Source organism: Ornithodoros turicata, chromosome 5, assembly GCF_037126465.1.
Source record: "Ornithodoros turicata isolate Travis chromosome 5, ASM3712646v1, whole genome shotgun sequence".
NCBI classification, from domain to species: Eukaryota; Metazoa; Arthropoda; class Arachnida; order Ixodida; family Argasidae; genus Ornithodoros; species Ornithodoros turicata.
This window is the reverse complement of record NC_088205.1, coordinates 41022866-41046636: the sequence shown is the minus strand read 5'-3', so window position 1 is coordinate 41046636 and position 23771 is coordinate 41022866. Positions and strand designations below refer to the sequence as shown.

Genomic DNA, 23771 nt, shown 5'->3' with positions numbered 1-23771 from the left:
GAATGGCCGCAGAACACACACCACCCAGTGCGGTCGCCGGCATGATCCTCAATCTTCCTCATGAACTCAGCACAATCACACTCATTTTGCTTGCATCGACCGCAAAAGTTGCCGCGAATGTCCTCGGAAGTGAACATCACTACAGCAACAACAAGACGGAAGAGTTCAAAGCCAACGAGTCGCAGAGACAACTTGATCCAAGCCTGGACTCGAAGCTCCGAGCGTCCGCGTCCGTTCAGTTTGAATGTTTCAGCGTAGGCGCAGAAGACGCGAAACTTGTAGCAAATTCGTTCTTGTCCTCGTAATAAGGGTTACGGTTGAGAGTATGGGTGACTGGAATTACGTAAGGGTGATATTTCAAGGGTGACATCGATGACACGTCACTGTCACCCTTGTAGCACGGTGCCGAAGCGTTACAGCGGGCTCATGTAACCCTTGGAATGGGTTCTAGACGAAGTAACCCATGGATTTAAGGGGGAAATGCCAATGTAACCCCTGGAACACAGGTTACAGGCCGTTAAGGGCGACGATAAGGGGGACCGGATTTAGAGTGTAACCTTAAAGGGCAGCTACGCCGATTTCCGTATGTGTTGAAACGGTTGTGATATTTAGAACGAGCACATCCAACTACCGACGAAATGCACCTTCGTTTCTCAATTTTGCCTTCCTGTTAGGAAAATTAATTAATCAAAGAAACCAAAACAAGCCATGGGCGCAGCCATTTTTGTGACGTAGATGTGGAAAACCTGCCCCATCTATGTAGGTAGAGAATTGTGCTTCTGATTGGATGAAAGCTGAAAGCTCAGACTTTCCTGGCGGCTTCTCCCGCGAGAGGAAATCCAGTTACGGCGGCCGGCAATGATGAGGGTTCCGTCCGAGGTAATCCCCAGATCTATTGGACGATGGAAACAACAGCTCCGAACTCATCCCAACAGCATTTTCGACGTGAAATTGTGAATATGTGCTCGAGAGCTTCGCAGTTCAACTGCCACTCACGTCGACCCCTTTGCTGCTTTTACTGCAAGTGCAAGTATGGGAGCGATCGAGCAACAACGTGATATGTGGTGGTCGTTTGAGCATACCTGTACAGGACTGGTCTTCAAAGAGAGAAGACCGTATTTCTATCCGTGTGCACATCGTGCGATTTCCAGGCTTGTTACACCAGATACATATATTGTGCAGTATCATACGCGACCGCAATGAACGACGCAGGAATGTATCGTGGCCATTCGAACTGCATTCGTTGAACCATTCGTCTGTTATATGAAAGTGGTCATTAGAGTTGCCCCGCACAAAAAGTGTTGGATGTAGTTCTGTACTAGTGTTGTTTATCTTGTAGAGCGCGTCGAGGCATGTACACTCTTAATCTGGTTGCTTTTAGGGCCACGTTGTAAATGCTGTAACATCTAATTTAAAAGTTGCACTACTTTTCTGACAACGTTACACACCTTCTATATGTCCTATATGTCACATTAGAAGGTACTCGTCGGTAATAGTGTCTGGCCGAATGCCAGATGGTGTAGCTTGTCAACATTTGTGTTCCCTATCTATAGAAGTAACGGCGATGTTACTTATAAGTTTTACCCTCATTTGAGGGGCCTTGGCCGCGCGGTGTGCACGTGGTTTTCGCCCTCTCGTTCTTCTTCATTCGCCCCTCGACATGCAACTGCCTGCAGATCTTGGACGCCATTTTTTGACACTGAAAATTTACCAGTTTTGACATCGTATTAGCTTCTTCATATCGGAGGTTTTCGGTTGTCACCAGCTCGAACTTTGCTAACGGAGGTCGCGCTGATGTGTCAAAGGTAAACTGTTTCTAATACTCAACACGTTCTGCATGTCACTAAACGCTGAAACTGCTCTTTCAGGCATCATGACGTTCTCAAGTACGGATTTTCGCGGTGTTCGCCATGGAAGGTGCACAGAAGATGAATGCGATTGCCCAGAATACATCTCTGAGACAGACGAAACTGGAAATCATAAACGCATATTGTGCCGTTACTGCGAGCATGGACCCGGAAGGTCCTTGGCACTTTCTGAAATCGGTAGGAATATCGACTTAGTTAAGGCTGTACCTTTGTCCAATATAAGGAGAGGAAGATGTAACTTTTATGTGAACAATTTCAATGACACGTGAAGAGGCACAATAGCAGCGCGCACATGTGTGCAGCGAACATGTCCGCATAACGAACATGTTCCCTCATGCCGTGTAAAAGCAACGCTGAACACCGCGTTAGTCGCACAAGGAAGAACAGACATTCAGATGCTCGTTAAAAAGAAAAACAGTGTAAAATAGCGTTCGGAAGACAGCGAAAGGAAATAGCAAGAGAGCAAACGACAAGTCAAAAGGAAAAAAAAAAGAGAACCTTGGAAATATATAATCGGATATAATGTATCAGCTTGACAATTGCTTCAGGTGAGTTTCAGTGAAATTCATTGTCCTTATAGAAATTCTAGAAGATTCTCTGTTTTGCAGAGTAACGATTTTGCCGCCCCTTGACTAGATCACAAAACGAGGCGAACTTCCCGATTATACTGTGGCGGCCCGTGGAAGACGACGACGACGCGCCTCTGCTGCCACGCGCTACGGCGCTGGCACGGCAGTTCTACCGGCACCGTCCTAGTGTGAGGCCACGTCCATCTGCCCGCTGGGACATTCCATCATCGCCGGTCGGGACTCATGTAGAGGGACACCACCTCCTCTACATTTGGTGACCCGAACAACGAACACCATGTTCGGCGTAATTCGGCCATTCAACATCCTATTTTTTTCGTCGGCACACCAGCAGCGAACCACCCTCTAGCAGGCAAGGCGCTCCGGAACCACTGTTCCACCGGGGACTCGCAGGGAGACCACAGTAAGCTGGCTTTCCGGCCTCCACCTGCTTCATGATGGTCCTCCCCGGCACTTCTCTGGCGGCAACCGGCATTCACGCTGTCGTACCGGTCGCGGTACTGTCGCCCACTCAGCAACTCTACACAATCAGCAACAAACAGCTCTCAACAACGATCACTCAACGCACTCCCTCAGCAACAAGCAACGCAGCAACTCAACGCAGCAACTCAACGCCACACAACGCACTCAAGCACCCAACCACTCAGCACTCACAACTCATCTCTGGAACCCGCCCGGATCCAGCGCCCTTGTTCCCGCCATCCCGCTGCTGCATCAACAGCCACAATCGCAAGCCGTAGCTCCAATCGTCCACCATGCCACCCGGCCCGTGGAAGACGACGACGACGCGCCTCTGCTGCCACGCGCTACGGCGCTGGCACGGCAGTTCTAGCGGCACCGTCCTAGCGTGAGGCCACGTCCATCTGCCCGCTGGGACAGTACATCATCGCCGGTCGGGACTCATGTAGAGGGACACCACCTCCTCTACAATACTAAGCGACCTAGGGCATCTTCCCTCACGCCATGAATATTCTGTCTGTTGGTTTTATTGACTTAATTAATACGTTAAAAGTGACTTTACCTACAAGCTGAACTGAAAACACGGGCGCCAAAGTGTAGCTGCATTCGCAAATAATTTATTTCTAGCGCAGCTTTAAGCGAAAAGTTCACGGTGCGGTGGTCTATAGCGAAAGCGAGATTCATTGCGTGTGATAGAATCCCGAATTACGAATTTTTTTCTTTTAATTTTAGTCAGGAAAGTAAAACAATCTTTGAAGTTGAGCATCGCCTTCAAAATCTATTTCGCTCTGAGGGCGCTTTCAAATTTATTCGGATGGTTGCTATATTCTGTCACTTGAGTAACTTGAGTGTCACTTGAGCCTTCTGCGTGTGGCAGAGCCGTTCCAAAGACTGTTTTCGGATGTTGTACCGAAGAATTGTTGTAAATATATGTCAGGGAAAAAACTACTGTCTGTCATTTCTTGTGGTCTGTGTACACTGACATCAACGTCATCACCACGTTACACAGGTCGCTATTGAAAACCAGTCACAAACGCTAACGTCTGAGATGGACCTGCCTTGCTCTTATAGTTAGTCCTTTTGTGGGTAACTAAAGGTCTTAATCGCATCAGTCTCACAGATTAGTCTTTATGACTGGCATTTACTAGCGACCTGGTCCCAGAAATTGAGGTACGGTGCCCGACAAAGGATTACGAGACACGAGGTCGGCGTAATTTTTCTTCAGCGTGATACTGTGGTCGTCTACACTACAGGAGAAGTGGGGAATAGAAGAACAATCCGTTACTGCTTCTACTTTCCACTTGTCCGCACGTGTCGGCGGTGGCACTGTCACGCTGAAGAAAAAGTACTCCGACCTGGCGTCCCGTAAACTTTTGTCAGGCACTGCTGTATCCTTAACATAAAGGTAACGGGAATATACGTCCTTAAGGCTACGATAGAGCCTCTAACCAGAGGGTACAGAATTCAAGGCAACAGTAACCTTAACAGAAAGGTAACTGTGATAATTCCATAAGGCTACACACAAGCCTCTACATAAGAGTTACACTTTGCAATAATAATAATAATAATTTATTTGGTCAAAAAGTTGACCGGGGACAGCGACAAAAAGTCACGAATGTGACTTGACGAGGTCACTGTCCCCGTACAGCAGCATCACATCGTATTTTTTTTTTTTTTTTACAGAAAAGTGAGGTATTAGGACAGTGCACCTTACAGAAGAACGTAAACAAAACAATACACTTATTCGATACACTTCTTAGCGTATAAAATATTCCCTAACACATTTCCTTGTGGCTCCTAGTAAGTTAATGGAAATGTTATTTAACAATGTAGGCAGAGCATGTTGTATCTGTTGTTCTCCATACGATGTTCTACATTTTGGAATGATCCATTCATGCTGATGACGATGAAAGTATGTATATATAGCGGGTGAGAGGGTGGCGATATTAAGCACAACAGGGTCCGTTTCCCTTATGGCTTTTATGTAGGCAATTGAGAGTCGGTACTCATACAAACGGTAAATGGGAATAATATTATGTTTTCTAAATAAGCCGGAAGTCGTGTGATTATATGGCAGGCCCTCCATCAATCGGAGGAATTTCTTCTGAACTACCAAAAGGTCATTATACGCCCCTCTAGGCCCATTCCCCCATACAAGAAAGCAATAGTTCATGTGAGAGTATAACAAGGCATAGTACAGTGTGTGCAGTACTGGAATTGGTAGGTAATCTCTATGTCTGTAGATGATGCCCAGCGAAGACGATATTTTTGATCGTACGTATTCAATGTGAGTGCCCCAACTCAAAGCTGAAGAGAAGTGTACGCCTAACGTCTTAATTGACTCAACTAACTCGACCTTCTCATCCCCCAAATGAATGTCAGAACAAAGATTTATTTTCTTGTTCCTGGGCTGAAATAAAATGGCTTTAGTTTTCTTTACACTAATTTTTACCATGTTATTACATGACCACGTATATAATTTTCGTAAGGCATCATCTGCTTTAGTAGCAATTTCAGTGCTGTTGCTTCCCGTAATCAATAAGGTTGTATCGTCAGCATATATGACAAATTCCTCCTCAAGGGATGTGTAAGTAATATCATTAATAAATAAATTAAATAATAGGGGTCCCAGGATGCTTCCCTGCGGTACACCACACATTGTTTGCGGTGTTGAAGATATGAAGCTATTAGAGAGTTGGTGGTACTGCGAATGCCGTAATGTAGGAGTTTTCTTATGAGGATATCATGGCATATGGAATCGAAGGCCTTCGAGAAATCCACGAAAATGCCGAGGGTAAGCTTACGATTTTCAAGATTTTGAAGAATCACTTCTTTTAGTTCAAGTAGGTCTGTTTCCGTGGATCTCCCCTTGCGGAATCCAAATTGCGAGGAAACGATGAATGCGTGTTTTTCAAGGAACGATGATAACCTGTTGTATATTACCTTTTCCAAACCTTTCGAGAAAATTGGGAGTATTGAAATCGGACGGTAATTAGATAGCTCATGCACGTTACCACCTTTATGTAATACTGATACTTTAGCTATTTGCATTTTCTTAGGAAAAATGCCAGCAACGAAGCATCGGTTAAAGATATGTGTAAGACAGTGAGCAATATCACTTATAACAAACTTAATTCGTGCAATCTGCATATCAAAATAGTCAACAGTTTTGCTGTTGTTCATTGCTGTGAACACAGTTATTATTTCTGTGTCATCGACAGGAGCAAAGTAGACAGACTGGTTAGAATTATACGGAAAGTCGCTCCATGGGTATGGTTGTGAGTGTGTATTACCAGAATGCAAATTTACGACGTATGCATTAAAGCATTCTGCCATATCAGTTCCGGTTAAGACATTATCGTCGAGATGAATCTCTTCAGGAGAGAAATGTTTTTGGTCTCTATTTAACAGTTTATTCAAGGTACTCCATGTGTAATTTGACCTTGATGATTGATTGACCAAAAAAAGGTTCATATAGTAATCTTTCTTTGCCTGTTTTATCGTACTAGTCACGTGGTTCCTCAATCGTCTATATTCATTTAGAATTACTAAGTCTCGTGTCCTAGCAAATTTGTTGTAAAGCTTGTTTATCTTCCGTATTAGTTTCAATAATCCACAGGACATCCATGGCTTACGGAGTTTTGTTCTTATACGTCTAGTCACATTAGGAAAATGTCGCGCGTAAAGCTCAGAGAAGCGACCGAAAAATTCATTATATGCATCATCTGGGTCCTGGTGTGAGAATACAAAGTCCCAACTAATATTCCTCACGTCATCACTGAAGGCTGCCATACGATCACATGATAGACTTTGAAATGTTCGCTCTCTATATCTTAACGCAGAAATTCTACTAGCTGATAAGAACACAGGCATGTGGTCACTAACATCTGTAGTTATAACACATGCTTTTATCAATAATGGATTATAGTTTGTTAGGAACAGATCAAGTATAGTTGATGAATGGGAGGTGATGCGCGTCGGTACAGTAACTGTGTTAATGAAACCGTATCCATCAAACAGCATAGTGAATTGAGTTTTAGTAGGGCAATCACACCTCATATCAATATTGAAATCACCGCCTAAGAACACTTGATATTTCTGTGCAGATACATAGGTGAAGTAAGCATTTAAGAATTCACAAAATGTTGATATATTCCCCGAAGGCGGACGGTAAACAACAGTAAACATGAACAAGTTTGAACATATGCTAAGTACTTCATAATCATCAGTGATAACAGAAAACTGTGATACCAACTCGCAAGACATATTGCGGACTAATATAGATATTCCACCACCTCTCTTCGCCGTCCGATTTAGAAAAAAGGTGTGGTATCCTTCTATTCGGAGCACATCATCATAATTTTGACACCACGTTTCTGTTAACATTATTATATCCAGGACACAGGTCATATCTTGCAAGAACGCCTCAAATCTTGTTTGCTTACTTTTTACTGATTGAATATTTAGATGTAACAAACGGAAAATATTTTCACCCGTACAGCACGAATTCACTTCATGTGGTAATCTATACATGTCACACATATTCTGAACCAGTCAAGATAGGTGTACGATTACAAGTATTTGCATTATTGTATTTTCTGGACATCACTTAGCCTACTAACACGAATAATGCCACTCTCTTCCTCTGTCCGAACATAGGTAATCCCATATTTGTGCCACACAAACTTATAACCGAGTCCTTTTGCGCGCATTCTTGCATCATGGTATAGTTTGCGGTTGAGTTTTGTCATGTTTTCATCAATGTACACTTGGTGGTTTAAAACTGTATTACTTAGCAGCAGTCTCTTCTTTTGTAGCCATGCATCTCTAACTCGCCTGTTTAAAAATTTGGCAATAACTATTGGCAATCTTCCTGGCTTACTGGGGAGCCTATGCACCGCCTCAACATCATCAACGGTAGGAGCTGGTAGTTGAAGTGCTGTAGCTACATGCCCCTATTTCTCCATGAGATTTTCTTGAACATCATATGGGAGGCCATGAACTTCAACTATATTCCGTCGACTATATTGCTCTAGGTTGTTGAGCTCCTAAAATTGACCGTACTCTAAACATCAAGGTAACCGTGATATTTTAAGAGGTACACCGTAGCTTTTATTCGAAAGAAACGAAAGGGAACACTTATAGCGAATTCCACTGGTCGTTCTAGTGCAGAAAAACCTGCACTGGCCAGCGCGCGCGTGTTCCACTGGTCGTTTCAATGCAAAGCGCATCGCATTCCGCTGGTCGTTACGGGGCGACTACACCGGGCGAGTGCAACACCAGTGCAACTCTGCCTGCACGGAGAAAATCGGCGGTGGAGACCGGAACACGGGAGTGCGCCCGCTTCCGGCCGGACGGTCCCTCCTCCTCTTTCTAATGAACATGGCGGACGAAATGGAAGTGGTTTTCGGTCTCGTTGAGGATTCCGAAAGCAGTGACAGCAGCAGAGATAGCTGTAGTAGTAGCGAAGGAGGATCGGCGTATTTGAACAACATATACAACGAACTCTATGTATGACGTATCGTCGTGTTCCTAGTCCTCGAATGAGACAGGACGCAAAACTAGCTACATAACGCTACAGATATCGCTACATAACATACGCTACATAACGCTACAGATATCGAAAAGTAGAGAATGCAGCTATTTCAACTTACCATTTGTGCTGCACATTGAAAAAAGCAAACGCTGCGCTTCGTCATTATCCAAGCACAGTTGATACACACCGTCCATGCTGTTCTCGGTTTCGGTTTTCGCGGTTGACCAATGTTGCCTGCCTGGTCAACGGCACAGCTGCCAACATAGGTGGCGTTGAAGATTGTTTGGGGCAGCGCCGCTGCACTGAAACCCTCTCGGATCTTCCGCTGGGCGGATTAGTGTAGTTGCACTGGCGGAGAGCGCCCCTCATTGTGGCGAGGGTGTTACACTGCTCTACGGTGCACCAGAACGACCAGTGGAATTCGCTATTAACACTTCTAAATAGAGATAATTTCTTGGCCAATTTTTTGCCTTTACTCTAAGGGTACGAATCTAAGAGTGTAGATCGAGAGCCCTTATACGTATTTTTGCATGTTTCCTTGAGTGTGCGCATTGCTCTATCCCACACAAGCCACATTCTATTCACAATAGTTTCGCAAATAAACACGTAATGTTCGATCTCACTGCTTTTGAGTTAGGCATAGTATCTTCAAATCACGGTAGATGTATCGTGTTTGCTGGGCCCAACAGGTGTTATCAAGGGTAGTGCCTACATTTCCCACTTCTTGAACCATGCTAACATTGCCAGAAGAAGAAACATTACACTGTGCTGTGTGCTCCACACTCAGTTGTCTCGTAAACCCCCAATTCATTCCCAGCTTTCGTGGACAGCGACGCCTTGCGTCCTCTCGCGGCCGTTGTGTGAAACTTGCCGCCAAGACAATAGAAAAGTGCTGTAGTAGCTGTTCTATCCAAGGTATCGTAATATTCCCGAGGATACACGTTCTGGCATCTATTCTAAGCTTGTACAGACGAAAAATATCATTGTACATGAAATACCTTTGGTTCCCCAGACATCCCGCTTTTCGGACCGTGAATACATGGGAGGTATGGGTATTTTCACGCAAGAGACGAGTTAATATCTCTGGTAATGTATGATGCACTGTAATATTCCCGCGGATATGCGTTGTAGGGTACCTCTAGATTCAACATTTATTTATTTATTTATTTATTTGAGTACCCTCAATGCTTTAAAGAAATTTAGGATGATCAGGGCTTTAAATTTAGAAGAAGTGCTGGAGTCACTCAGTCGTCTGTGGTTCCCTTGTGCGGCAAACTTGGCCCAGATGCCAAATTTCGGAAACAGTCAAACTGGCTTCTCCGCGTTGCAGCGCTGTGGTAGCATAGAAGTTACCTTTACGCGTCTGTTGAACATTTCTCTGCTTATTTAGATTTAGTAGCTCCCGGGCAGCACAGCGGGTTGGGAAACGATCGGGAGCCCCCCGGGGCGACTGGTTATCTGCGGGTGCCCACTAGATGTCGAGCACCAGCCCGTGCCCGCCCTGTAGCCGACAAAGCTCGCGCCCGTCCCCGATGCTTTTCCTACGCATCACCGACGGTGTTGGGGCTAAGCCAAACGCCGACAAAGTTCGCACCCGTCCCCGATGCTTTTCCAACACATCCAGAGGTGGGCAAATACCCTCACGATCTTTGCCCTCACCTCAATTTTCGTCACAGATGTTTTTCCTCACCTCACCTCATTTTTTTGGGACTTCGTTCCTCACCTCACCTCAACCTATTTTTAAAATTATTTTCCTCACCTCACCTCACCTCAATTTGTTTCTGGAAAATTTCCTCACCTCACCTCACCTCAACCTTCTTTCTGAAGTATTTTCCTCACCTCACCTCACCTCAACCTTCATTCTAAAGCATCTTCCTCACCTCATCTCACCTCAACCTTCTTTCTAAAATATATTCATCTTTGTTATAATTTTTGCCTCGTCGAGCTCACCTTAACCAGTTCCTGTAAAACGTTTCCACTTCACAATTGCCCTTTCAATTAGGAGTGGCGTTGCTCATAGCCACAGTTGCTTCGTGGTGCTAACACGGAATCACAAAAGGTATTAGGAGTGGGTAGGTGTATACGTTGCAGTTGGCTTTTTACTCCTTCGTTGGTTGATTCCTGACAACAATTTGCAAGTACCCACAGCTAAGACTCATTGCCTTGCTTGGTTCGTCCTTCTTGCAACAAGTATCCACTACATGCACGATCAGTAAAAATTGGACGTCGGGTACATGGGTAGAGAAGTTGTTTTTTATACTGACAAGGCAGTAATGGCTTTTATCGAGTATCTCTCAAGCGAGAATGATAATGAAGCTGCGGAAGTCGTCTTCGGGATGCTATGCAGCTATACTTCGAATTACTTGTACATTTTGCATTTTTGTCGGTTATGACTTTATATTATCGATCAATAATATTTAAATAGCAGACGTATTCATTTGCAGCCGGAATTCGGGGACCTTTTCTTCATGACCCTTGTTTTGAAGCAATCAGGTAGACGTGCTGTACGGATTACTAGTGACTTATGTGTTGACTTACTAATTAAATTACTTTATGTAGACACAGACCTCTTGTGCGTTTTCACCTAACTTCATTGCCGTACTAAAAGCTCAATATTTCAACTTGTTGCAATACGGAATATATGCCATTATTTGCGCTTATTGCACTTAAAGCGCGCGTTGTTGCCTCCGTGGAGCTTGCCACAGCTCATTTGCCTATCTGTTAATGTTGTGGCGTGTGTTGCGTTTTTCTCTTTGTGTGTTCCAGACTCAGAACGGTGAATTTGAATCAGGTCAGGTACGTTTCATTTAGACATGGCAAACATAAAGTGGTGTTTCTCAACACAACTTAGCAGTGGCCTTCATGGATTACTGCTACGGCCATTAAGCGTGATTGGAAAGCTGCACATTATGCATGGTGTAAAACCCCAAGACTAGGGAACACGAAGGGACAGACACAAACGCGTCCCTTGGTGTTCCCTAGTCTCGGGGCTTTACATATGCATCATCTTCACCAGCTCGCTTGCTTCCTAGCCATTTTTTCTGCACATTATGTTCACTCTACTTTTATCGTGTGCTATATAATCTTGTTGAAGTTCTATCAAATGACGTGTAATGCTATAAAAAAAATCAGTACACTGTTTATGTGGGTTGAATGGTAGCGTATGAATGCAGGAAGGAAACTGTCATGTTATGGCAAATGTTTACGTATTGTACATTAACTACTAATTGTATTGGTTAGCTATCGCCGGCGTATCATGTCAAGCCATGTTATATTAATTTGGAACATGTTCTTCTTAGTAGCCAGAGCAGCTGATACATAGTGAGAACATAGCCCGTGTGTGTTTGTCTTTTCCACCGCAGCCCTTGGGTTTCCTCCCTGATGGCTACATACGTCAGGGATAGGTTTCAGAACCGGTAGTTCCGGCCAAGTGTGAATTGCTTTTCAGGGGATCATCACGCTGGCAGATGAAACATATCGTTTAAATTATTTGCAGAACAGGAATTGCGTAGCTTCACACAAATACTACTACTACGACGTAAAAGTGGTTTCAAATCTAGCTTTTTTGTGTTCCTGACATTATTGGACAAGATGTAGTATCCACTATGATCCTTTATGTGGGGGGTATGTACAGTGCAATCAACAGATGCTATTTACAAATCTGTGTTTTCTACTGTGTTGAAATGGCGTAATTTGTATCTGAGAGCCATAGTGAAACATAGGCAGCCAAGGACAGACTTTTGATGCCCTCGAAAAACATGGCAACACATTGCAGGGACTCTGGATGCTGCCTAAATTTCCAGAACACACAGCTCAAGGCAGCGATTAAATAACAAGTGGTTAGAGAAATCCAAGACAGTTGCATGTGTAAGCTGTCCGCTGTTGGATTTGCTTCTGTCCGAGATACGCTATCTCAAAGGGAACGCACGGACACACTCAGAATGATACTAGGGCTGCCTGTGAAGTAGAATGAGGAGAGGGGAAGATATATAACCCTTTTTTCTTGTCTGTTATTCTATTGGTTAAATTGTCATTTGCTTAGCAGCATATTTGTGTATATTCCAGAGTCTGCTAATAAATATAGCAGTCGCATTGTAGATGTCTCATCCTGTCCTTGGCTGCTTGTGTTTCACTATGGCCATGCTTGCTATTGCAAAAACAGAAAACAAAAAAGACAATAGAAAAACACGAAAAGAGCGACCTAAAAAGCTGCCTGTTCTAGTGCTCACATGGAGGCAATGCAATGAGCTAACATGTTCCATTCATGAACTGTGCATAGTAGTACATATCACAACGGCAACCGATTATTCAGATTTTGCTTGAAGTACTTTGTTTTTTTGAGCTTTGTTTGCACAGTCTATTATTGGAGCTTTATGTGATTCCCCTCTTGAGATACTTTAAGATTGCTGATGCTGTGCAGTTTGTTAATTTTGAAACTGTACTGTGCTGAGGTACAAAAAGAGAATTGTCATATCTGCATTTGAGTACATATGAATAATTTGTAAGTACTTTCCTTGTTGACATTAATATTTGCACCAGGTCACAACATTGTTGATTGATGGGAAATGTAAATAAATATATTTATTTGCTTGCCAGACAATGCACAAATGTCTTCTTTTCTAGGGATATATTCCCTGTTCACCAGACATAAATGTGGAAAAGGTAAAGGGGCACAATGATGGTAGAGTCTAGCGTTGCTTTTTGCCACTTCACATACATTCACTGTTATTCATGTGCACATGTAGGAATAGGAAGGTAGAGCATATGCATAAAAAATTTCGTATGCAGCCACACATATGGTTCAGAAGATTAATTAGATGATGTCCAAGCATATATAATTGTGCTTCATGTGCAATGGGTATGCTAACGCATTGCTTCCATGAATCCTTTTTTATTTATTTTTTATAAATGATATTTATAAATGTTATTTTTATTTTATATAAATTTCATATTACATATTGTATACTTATATTTTTATAAATTTTATAAATTAAAAACTCAAGTTACACGGCCCCTGTAAGAGTGCCCTTTGCAAATGGTTTGGTAACGTGTCTCTAACTGTAAAGGTAAGAGGCAATCGAGAATGCTGCAGACAAGGTTGCAACTTACATATTGCTTATCATGGTCCTACATACAAAGTGATTTGTACAATAATTCCTGAGCACGGAATTAATTCCGAGGCTGCCCAGTGATGTCACCCAGGACGACAAGTCACATAATTGCCTCTAACACTTTTACACCCCATGGGCTGAGTTGTGAATTGAAAGAGCACTCTACAGAAGGATAAGGTGCACCTGATTTCACGGATCTATGCTATGCCCTAACTCTTCAGACACCACATTTCTAAAAACACCATTTTTAAGTGGCAACAGGTAAGTGGTAAGGCAAGTGGTACTTCTTTTGCGTCTGCATAGTGTGCAGCCACATGGCTACTGGAGCTTTCGTGTGCATGTTTTTGTGCGACGGTGCTCATTCGAAACAATATCCAGATGTTAGACATAAAATGCAGTAGTTTGTAGCGTGCCACACAACGCAGCGTGACATGGGAGTGTGTGATTCAAAGAAATCTTCTGGAAAATGCACAGAATCCCACAAAAAGTTTAAAATGTGATTTGTATTTCGTTTTACGTCTCTCGTCGCTACATACCATCGTCGACGCTGTTGCACATTGATAAATCGTACGTAAAACTTGTCCCATAGCAGTATGCGGTTTCTCAAATACATAGCACAATTTTTTCCTGCAGGAATAAAACGCTGTCGGCATTTTCTTGCTAACACGGCTGTCGAAACGTCAGTCTCTACAATGGGCAAGTGCTGTAAAGGGGCTAACGCAGACGCGACTTGATACAAATTGTACGTGCTCACAAAACACAAACGACGAATTCCAGTCACAACATCGCACAGAGGTTGGTTCGCGAATGAGTTCGCAGCTGCTGCACTGTTTACTTATCGCGGAACGGTGGAACCCGGCTGTCCGCCATCTCGTTGGCCATCTTCGACCACAGATACGTGAAGCCGCAAGAAGCCGTAGCTGAAATCCACTGACAAGTACGAAGGCGCGTACACGTCACAATGCCCGTTCGGGTGCATCTACGTCATTAAAATGGCTGCGCCCATGTGTGTTTCGGAATGATCGCGAATTATCTATTTTTTTGACATGGTACTGTACCGAACTGAGAGAATGAAGGTGCATTTTGGGGAGAGCTGGATGTGGGCTTTCAGAATATCACAACCGTTTCGCCTATTTGGGATATCGGCATAGCTGACCTTTAACAATGCCGTACTGGCTCTATGTCATACTGCATGCTGTTCGGTTTGATTTAGTTGCGGTAATGCTCTGCGATCGCCTGTGTATACTTAATATGTGAATAGCAGATGACTTTACATTGCACTCCGACTTACTTCACCGTTACAGGAATCCCCGTTTTGCAGTGCCGCGCGTGTTTGTTGTAGTGTAGATGATTGTCAATCATTTAACATAAATTTCGGACTTGTGGCTTAAACGTCCTTTGTTGCCTGTGAAGTCAATGTCGATGTGACGACGGAACCAATTATCCTGACAACTTTGACGCGCTCTAATGGTAAGGGTAGTTAAGATGAATGAATTACCACTCGTGTTTCTTGTAGTATAGATACATGTCTATCATATGCCATAAATTTCGGACCTGTGGCTTAAACGTCCTTTGTTCTCTGTCAAGGCAAAACTCATCAAATTTTCATTCATCGAGATCGATGTGGCGACGGAGATGTCGCGCGAGGCAACTTGGACGCGCTCTAATGGTGAAAATAAATAGGATGCACAAAGTGCCACACGTGTTTGTTGTAATGTAGGTAGATGATTTTCAATCCCCCAAGCAGCACAAAGGACCGGGGCGAAGCCGGTCTAGCATCGGGAAACAATCCTACAAAGTCGGGGGCACGACGCCACCAGCCGATACCGGTCGCTCCTCCAGTTTGCAACATCGGGATAACCGACCGACATCGGCAGCAAGTATTCGGTCCCAGCAGGTCCCCGACGGATCCCAGATAATGCTGGCAGGGGCTCCCCCCATGCATATTTTAGCACTAATTTGCTTATTTTGAAGAATTACAATAATCTCGAGTGTAAACAGTGTGTGTAGAGCCCAACATTTTATTTTCGGAAAGGAAACCCTTACAAAAATGTGAAATGATTTTCTAAAGAAACTGACTCTATAGACACATTAAATACTCTATAGAGAGTCTATAGAAACTCTAATGAGATCCCGACGTGTCCCTACTGAGTTCTTACGGAATATTGGCCACCGTAATTCTATAGAAACTCCAATGAGCGACTAATGAGAGAGTTTCTATCGCTTTTCTTTAGAATTCCTTTAGAGGCGTGTCGTGTGCTTTCAGCGCCATAAATGTTGCATGCAAGCACATGAAACAGGCATAGGAGGAACAAGCTTTTTATTTATACTACTTTTGGTTCCATTGAGAGCAACAAGGGGGGGCTCCTCTTCAGTTGAGTATCTGATGCAAAAGGGTATCTTCCACGTGTTTCTCCTGAAAAGACAAAGCGCATGTACATACATAAAAATGCCAATGATTGCAACCTATATTCACAAATATTAGCTCAAGTCTAGACATGACGTTCTAGACATGACAGACATCCACTCTATTTGCTATAGGAAACTAATATACAAAAATTGAGCTGCATTCCGCATGCATTTTAAAATGGAAACACAAACATGGATACAAAACATGCAAAAAACAGGATTATTTTCCTTCGGTACAGCGGTTGATCTAAAACCTATGATGAGAGCATTGATGCAGTGTTTGCAGGTGGATTCTACGTCCAAGCAGACTTGCTATTTAGTGAGATATATATATACCAAACCACTAGATGTGAAATGAAAATTCATCAATATTTTCTCATTCAAACTTTTTCGGCAAATCCATGATAGCATAAAGGAGGCAGTCCTTGTTTAAACTAAGCCAATTTTTCAGAAATTCTGCAACTAATGTACTTGGGCTCAGTCGAACACGTACACAAAATGGAGGCACAACCTCCACGTATATCAAATAGTCTTGTGTTGTGATTAAATTTCCCAAAATTTGAAATGACTGCTTGATCGAGCTGATTGCAGTTTGACTCCCAACGGCATTGCTACATATCTGGACCGCTGTTACACCAATCAGGCGCAAATTTTTGTCGAAGCACTTGGCTCTCAAAAAGAACTGGTAGTGTAGTACCTGCACTTCTCCCACAGTTTTGCCATGCTTTCGGCACTGTAAAAGAAAATTCGCGCCATAAATGATACTCGTGATGTGGTCCAATGAACAAGAATTGCCTCACAGTCTGCTGATCTCGGTACAGCTGAAAAAGATCCAATTTGATTTATCAATGTAGTTCAGTAAATCTAATTTAATTTTTAATTAAGTAGCTGTCTGGCAGTTCTATGCTATCTCACACAAAAGATTTGCTTCCACGTCTATACTACCACACACAAAATATTTGCTTACACCTGCAAAAACTGCATTTGTAGTATCGCATAAAATTAAACACCATTTGTAAGCAGCATCCTGAAGTAGAGCGCTTCTGATGTACGCAGGGTTTTGAAGGTCACAACGGTTTGACCGAAGTCACATTCTCAGTATGTGACCTTAGTGCATGACTACCATGTGCACAGGTAGTCACGAATTCCTGTATGGCACCGAACTTAGTGTGTACCAGTTTCATCAGAAATTTCTTCAACGGAGAAACAGCACAGTATAACTCACGCATATAACATAGCTAAATTACAAAACTGCAATCCCATACCTGACAACTTTTATAATACCTACATGTCGTTAAGACTCAGTATGTTAATGGGTGTAATGTACCTTTGTCACACGAAATGAAAATTCTTGGTCCTGGACTTCATGCTGGAGAGCTCCACAATATGTTCACAATCCTGGCTGCACCTGTGAGGATTCAAAAGCATTACATGTTGCTACAGTTGTATGCTGCATCCACAACACATACCGATTGTGTTCTGCGATGTGTCCAGCTGGCACTTCAACTCCTGGTTTTCCTTTTTCTGCACACACGCCGCACGTCCAGGCAAAAAAACAACAGATCTGTTACATAGAGAAAAACGTGCAAGGTTGCAGAGTTAAAAGGCAGATCTCATTGCACGAGTTTGAAAGCATACGATTAAGGACGAGATTAGACTGTGATCATTTTATGCCGACACCTGCTAATTAATAAACCAGACCTCGTTAAACCCTAAAATTTCACACTCACCTGGCTAGCTGCTGTGCGCCTTAGTGTGCGAATAGTGTCAGAGAGGTTCCTTCGTTGATGTCAACATAGACACACACCAAAGAAAAGTCGCGGCAACTTGTGTCCTCTTCTTTCCGAGCAGGTACTGCTTGCTAGCGTGTTGCGGCACGTCCCAGTTCCCGCAACGTTGACTTCTACGTTGTAAAACTGGGAAGAGTGATTACTTTTATTACAGCGACCATACTGGCGACGACAAGACACGAAATTCATTCACACATACATAAGCTCACCGAAATTTGGTCCGCAATCGCAGGTTCTTTTTCTCTCCAACCCGCAACGAGGTCACGGCAGCGCTGGTTTTTGATGCCATCTTGATTTTTTCGATTCTGTGAGAAGACTTGCTCCTACTCTGGGTTCCACTATAGTCCTTACCGGGAAAATATTCCAATGCTGCTTCGCAATCCATCTCATAGAACACATTCTGAGAAACGGCACGCGTGCGAAGAACAGTTTTCTCACGTGCAAACCATGCAAACTGCGAGCCCACCGATCTCACCAAACACCAAAACAAAGATGGCGCCGGAGAGGACTGATTCAGTCACGCATATGCAGCCGTCCGATCAGGACGGCTTTCGTATCCCCATGCGTATCCCTCAAAAATAATTATAATATAGTAAAAAATATTTATATTTTCAGTTCCGATAAAAAGTCTTTAAGTACTTTTTAGTTTAGAATTAACTGTTTGAAAACTATTTTTGATTTTATTATCGCAGTTCATTGCAGTGCATTGTCATGCACAACAAAAGAGACTTCCTTTCCCCCTTTCCTTTCCCTAAGCAGTGCACATTGACCTTGTCTTTCAACATTTGACTGTGTCAATGACGCTTGCTAATCGCAGGCATGATGTGCAACCCATTCTGACAGTATATAAAGAACTGCCGAGTAAGTGTTGCCTTGTGGACGGCACATTTGGCTACATGACTCCAATTGTTTATTGCTCAAAATTATGACGACAGAGAAAGAAAAAGAAAAAGAAAAGAACAGGCGCTCACAAAAACCTAAGTTCTCAGATTTTATCTGTCTCTCTGTGTTTATGGAAATTTTTCTCGGTAGAAAAGTTAGTCTTCACGTGCGTATATCTATTCATGGGATCGCAAAGAAATAGCGTAATTGACAAGTATGGAGTCAGACTATGTATAAGCGACGGAACGCGTGACCTTTGCATTTCAATTGGAAGTCAATAGATAATCTTTTGATATTCCTCATTAGAAATACAATTGGGAAAATCATATGAAATTCTTTTGACGCTCTATGGAGGAAACTCATTAGGACCTGATTTTCTATTGAGTTTCTATAGACTCAATAAAAATACATTTGGCTCTCTATAGGTACTCATTTGGCATTTTTGTAAGGGAATAGACTGACACAACACTTGTAGCACCTCAGTAGACTAAACGACGAGTGGTGCATACTACATAAGCAGTCTGCCTGCATCACCCAATGCATGCCAATTGTGTCTGAAATGAAAAACAAAAAAAATAAGGGTATACAGAAATACGTAGCCTGTCCGCATAACTACTGTCATTGGCAATGTAGCCTGAAAAGAAAAGGGTGGAAATGGTCTACAGTAATATCCAGCCTGCCTGCGTAACCACTGGCCCTTCAATTGTGTCTCAAAAGGGGGGAAAACGTACACAGTAAGGTGGTCTCTCAAAGGAAACAAAAAAGGTATGCAGTAGTAGGCAGCCTGCCTAACCACTTGCACTTCGGTAGTGGCCCAGGAAGAAATGAACGGCTTGTAGCATTAATATTAGACGTAACAGTAAAATTGTTTCATGGGGGGAAATGGTACACAGTAATATGCAGCCTGCCTGCGTAACCACTGGCACGTCAACGGTGTCCCAAAAGAAAGAAAAAGTATACAGCAAGAGGCGTTCTGCCTGCACAAGTGGTGGTGTCTCAAAGAAAACAAAGTTATGCAGTAATAGGCAGTCTGCCTATCTGCACACGCTTCAGTATTGCCCAGACACAAAAATGAATGGCATGTAATATTAGACGTAACGGAACAATTGCTGCATGTCAGCACAAAATAGTCTGTGCACGGTATGTGGAATGAGCTTTATCAAAAATGGTAAAATGCACAGCGTAGGGATGATGAAACTCAAGAGTTACCAAGAGAAAATTTAACTTATGAAAAAATGACAAAGCCAACGACTTGGAGAAATGCAAGTCCAGGAAAGAGAAAATAGTTCACATCCAGCGCCTTTGGTGCAAATGACTAGCAATTACTACAACCAAAACTGTCAAAAATGACAGCTGACCGTGACTAGAGCTGACAGTCAATGGTGTGCACATATCCAGCGTTTTTTCACAAAAACGTCAATAAGCAGGAAAAAAAGAAAAAAAAAGACATAGTCAAGAAGAAGCATGCCCTATTGAAAAAAAGCGACATCAGGTCTGATGTGATTTTTATTTATTTATTTATTTGAAATACTTCTGGCGTTAGACTCGGCATGGAAGGAGGGACATACATAGTGCGCATATTCCACTACCAATAGAACGGCAACAAAAAATAAAAAAATAAAAAAATAATAAATAAATAAATTAAAAAGGAAAAACGCTATGTCAACAAACATGAAGCTGTACTCAATTAGCTATACATACGCATATATACACACATACATACACACATACACATATATAAAGGAAACACAGTTATGAGTCACGATAAAGTTCAGTAATACAGGAGACAAAAGAAGGGAGGGTGTCGCAATCACTGGCCGTCTGGTGGCGACGACTACCAGTGTCGGAAAGTTTCAAGTAATTGGCCTTGGGAATGCAAGTTTTGTCGTTAAGTATAGACCAAAGAGTTTTTAGGCATATAATTTTGTTTCTGACATGAAGATTCAGAAGCCCTGCCGACTGGAGCATTTGAGTTGGTGAGTCATAACGGGAAAATTTGTTGTACACGAAACGAATGGCTCGTCTTTGAATCATTTCAAGCTCTTTTATTCTCGTGGTAGCTTCCGGAAACCAAACGAGAGACCCTTAATCAATTACCGAACGTACTAAGGTTTCATAAGCAATTAGCTTCTCGTGTTTATCGGCATCGCAAAGACTTCTCCTCAACATACAAAGCTTTCTACTGGCCCTGCTGATAACATCGTTTATATGTTGATCCCACTTCAAATCCTCGCTGAATGTAAGACCTAGATATTTATGTTTACTGACTTGCTTAAGTGGTCGCCCATTGACGGAGTACTCAAAAGGAAGAACATTTTTCTTTTTAGTTATTTTCATGTGCACACTTTTTTGCGCATTAATAGACATCCGCCAAGAGTCGCACCAACTTTTGACGGAGTCAAGGCATGTTTGCAAACATTCCTGGTCTTGGCGTGACCTTACTTCCCTGTACAACACGCAGTCATCTGCAAACAATTTGATACTAGAGATAACTGCATTTGGCATATCATTTATATAAAGTAGGGAGAACAAAGGGCCAAGGACTGATCCTTGTGGAACTCCAGAGCTTACATTCGAAATACGTGAGTTTATGCCATCAAGGTGCACAAGCTGTTGCCTTTCAGTAAGGTAGTATTCGAGACAAGATATAAGTTTGTCATTATTAAAAATTGAACGAAGTTTTAAGAGTAGCTTTGAGTGAGACACCCTGTCAAAAGTTTTTTCAAGATCAAGAAAAATCACGTCCACCTCTTTGCCAGCATTAATGGATAAGGCAAGATCATGTACAAACTCAATAAGTTGGTACGTGGTAGAGGAACGCTTTCGAAAGCCGTACTGGAGCCCACTTATCACAGAATGTTCTTCAAGGAAACTAGACAGGTGACAGTAAACTATGTGCTCGAAAATCTTAGAACAACTTGACAGCAATGAAATAGGTCGATAATCTTTGACGGATGACGTCTGGGTTTTTTTTGGAATTGGAATAACTTTCGCAATTTTCCAAGCACGAGGAATCCGCCCTGATTCATATACTTTATGGTATATCAACTGTAAGTAAAGTGAAATCCACCCTGCGTAGCGCCTCAAGAAACCGTTTGGAATCCCATCAGGTCCTACACTCTTTTTTACGTTTAGGTCAAGTAAAAGAGATAAAATGCCAGGAGAGCTGAATACCACATCGGGAATTGGAGGAATTACCTTGCCAACACTATAAGGTAGGCTCGTATGCTCATCAACAGAGTAAACTGAGACGAAATGATCATTTAACGAATCTGCAATGTGACTCGCACTCGAGGGCATTAAATCAGTACCTCGCCTATTAGGATTAATATGCCGCCAGAACTTTTGTGGAGAACTAACCATGAAATCACGCAGGGTGTTACTATAGAATGTGTGTTTATTATTGCGTATAGTGTCACGAAGCTTTCTCCTCAGTTCTTGTACACCTTCGGTATCAGAGCGATCCCTTTTAGTTAACCTATTTATGCGGCGCTTAATGTGGATAACTTCACGCGTAATCCATGGCCTCCTTCTTCCTGCTCGTTTCTTCCGCAAAGGAACATGGGAACGCAAACAGGACATTACAATGTCAATGAACATCGACCAAACCCCACCGCTGTCAACCTCGGGTACCATTGCGGAAAACCTATCAAATTCTAAGGCGAGGTGATCAATGACCGCAGTGTCATCGGCTCTTTCAAAGTCATAAAAAGATACATATTTGTTTGAATCCTTTCTAGATGGTGACAGACAGCAATTAAACAAGACAGTTTTGTGGTCAGAAATGCCGTCCACAATATCACAACAAAAATCAGTCAACGGTCGATTCACAAAAACCAGGTCAAGAATGGAAGATGTCATTGATGTAACTCTAGTTGAATGAGACACTACTTGTTGTAAATTGAATTTGTAAGCCAAGTCAATCAACGCATCAGCACTACGTTTATCCTTACAAGTGCCTTTAGTAAGAGAATTCCAGTCGACACCAGCTAGATTAAAGTCACCGCATACAATGGTTTTGTGGTTGTCCTTGAAAATAGTACTCATATAGTTATCTAACGATTCCAGCACGGATACATCAGCATTTGGGGGCCTGTAAACAACTCCAACAATCACTTTTCTAACTACTGTATTTAGTTTACACCAAACACTTTCCAAATTGGGATGAGGAAGGACAGAAAAGTCTAAGTTTTTCTTTAACAACAACGCAACACATCCGCCCCGAGATACTCTATCTTTCCTAACAGCTACATATTCATCAGGAAATATCTCATCGGAGTCAATATCATCAGAGAACCAGGCTTCCGTGATAGCAACAATGTCTGCATCTCGTTCAATAAGCATTGGTTCAATATCTGTTTTTTTTATTTAAGACACTTCTCGCATTGAAACATAAAATAGACAGCGGCATAGATTCATTTAGTTTTTTGCAGCACGTGGTCTTGGTGACATTTCTTTGACACTGTTTGTTTGAGGATGAAACGTGTACTGCTTATCACCTATGATAAGCTTATCAAACCGTAGCCGGTACCGTTCATTTTGTTGTTTAGCAAACCTGACAAGTTCACCGCGGGCTTTCCGGACACCGGCGGAGAAATCCTCATTAATGTAAATATTAGTTCCCCGCAGTTTACTAGAATTAGATAAAACGACATCCTTAAAGGAGCTCTGAAAGCCATCTCAAAAATTTTCCGTTCCGAACGCGTTGTGGAAGCAGGTAACTTAACTTGATGATTAACACGAAAATTTTCTCTGTGCGCGATGTTTTTCGTAGAAAAAAAGACACTTGAACATCGCCGCTCGTGTTCCCACTCGACTCGCTCCTCCGGGTCAAACGAGGAGGAGAAAGAAAAAAACGTCATTGGTGACATAATAAAAGTGGTGCGAAAGCGGCGACCGCGCTTCTATCCGGGTCAGTGCTGACTGGTTTTCTTTTCTTTCTTTCAGTTTTCTTTCACCCTGCTTTCCCTTTGTCAAGGGATGAATAAGGGAGGACCTCGATATTCATGGTCGTGAAACCCCCGGTTCTCGAAATTCATGTTCTGGAAACAAGGAAAAGGGGAAATGCTGCTTCGTAAGATATTATGCCGCGATTAAGAACGTAATATCACTATTTAACCACTCAAATT

General features: G+C 42.6%; 1 protein-coding gene and 1 long non-coding RNA gene across 2 annotated transcripts in view; one reads left to right on the top strand and one right to left on the bottom strand.

Annotated features, from left to right (window-relative positions):
• The window catches only part of LOC135395765 (cell adhesion molecule Dscam2-like), a 167244-nt gene that overhangs the window by 100051 nt on the left and 43422 nt on the right, over window positions 1–23771 (top strand). The gene's annotated exons all lie outside the window — the stretch shown is intronic.
• LOC135395578 (uncharacterized) lies at window positions 15907–18247 on the bottom strand. Its single transcript, XR_010423184.1, has 5 exons — window positions 17970–18247; window positions 17701–17886; window positions 17440–17534; window positions 17298–17378; window positions 15907–15977 (listed from the first exon to the last, which is right to left on the bottom strand). It is a non-coding gene; the product is annotated as an uncharacterized LOC135395578 (long non-coding RNA).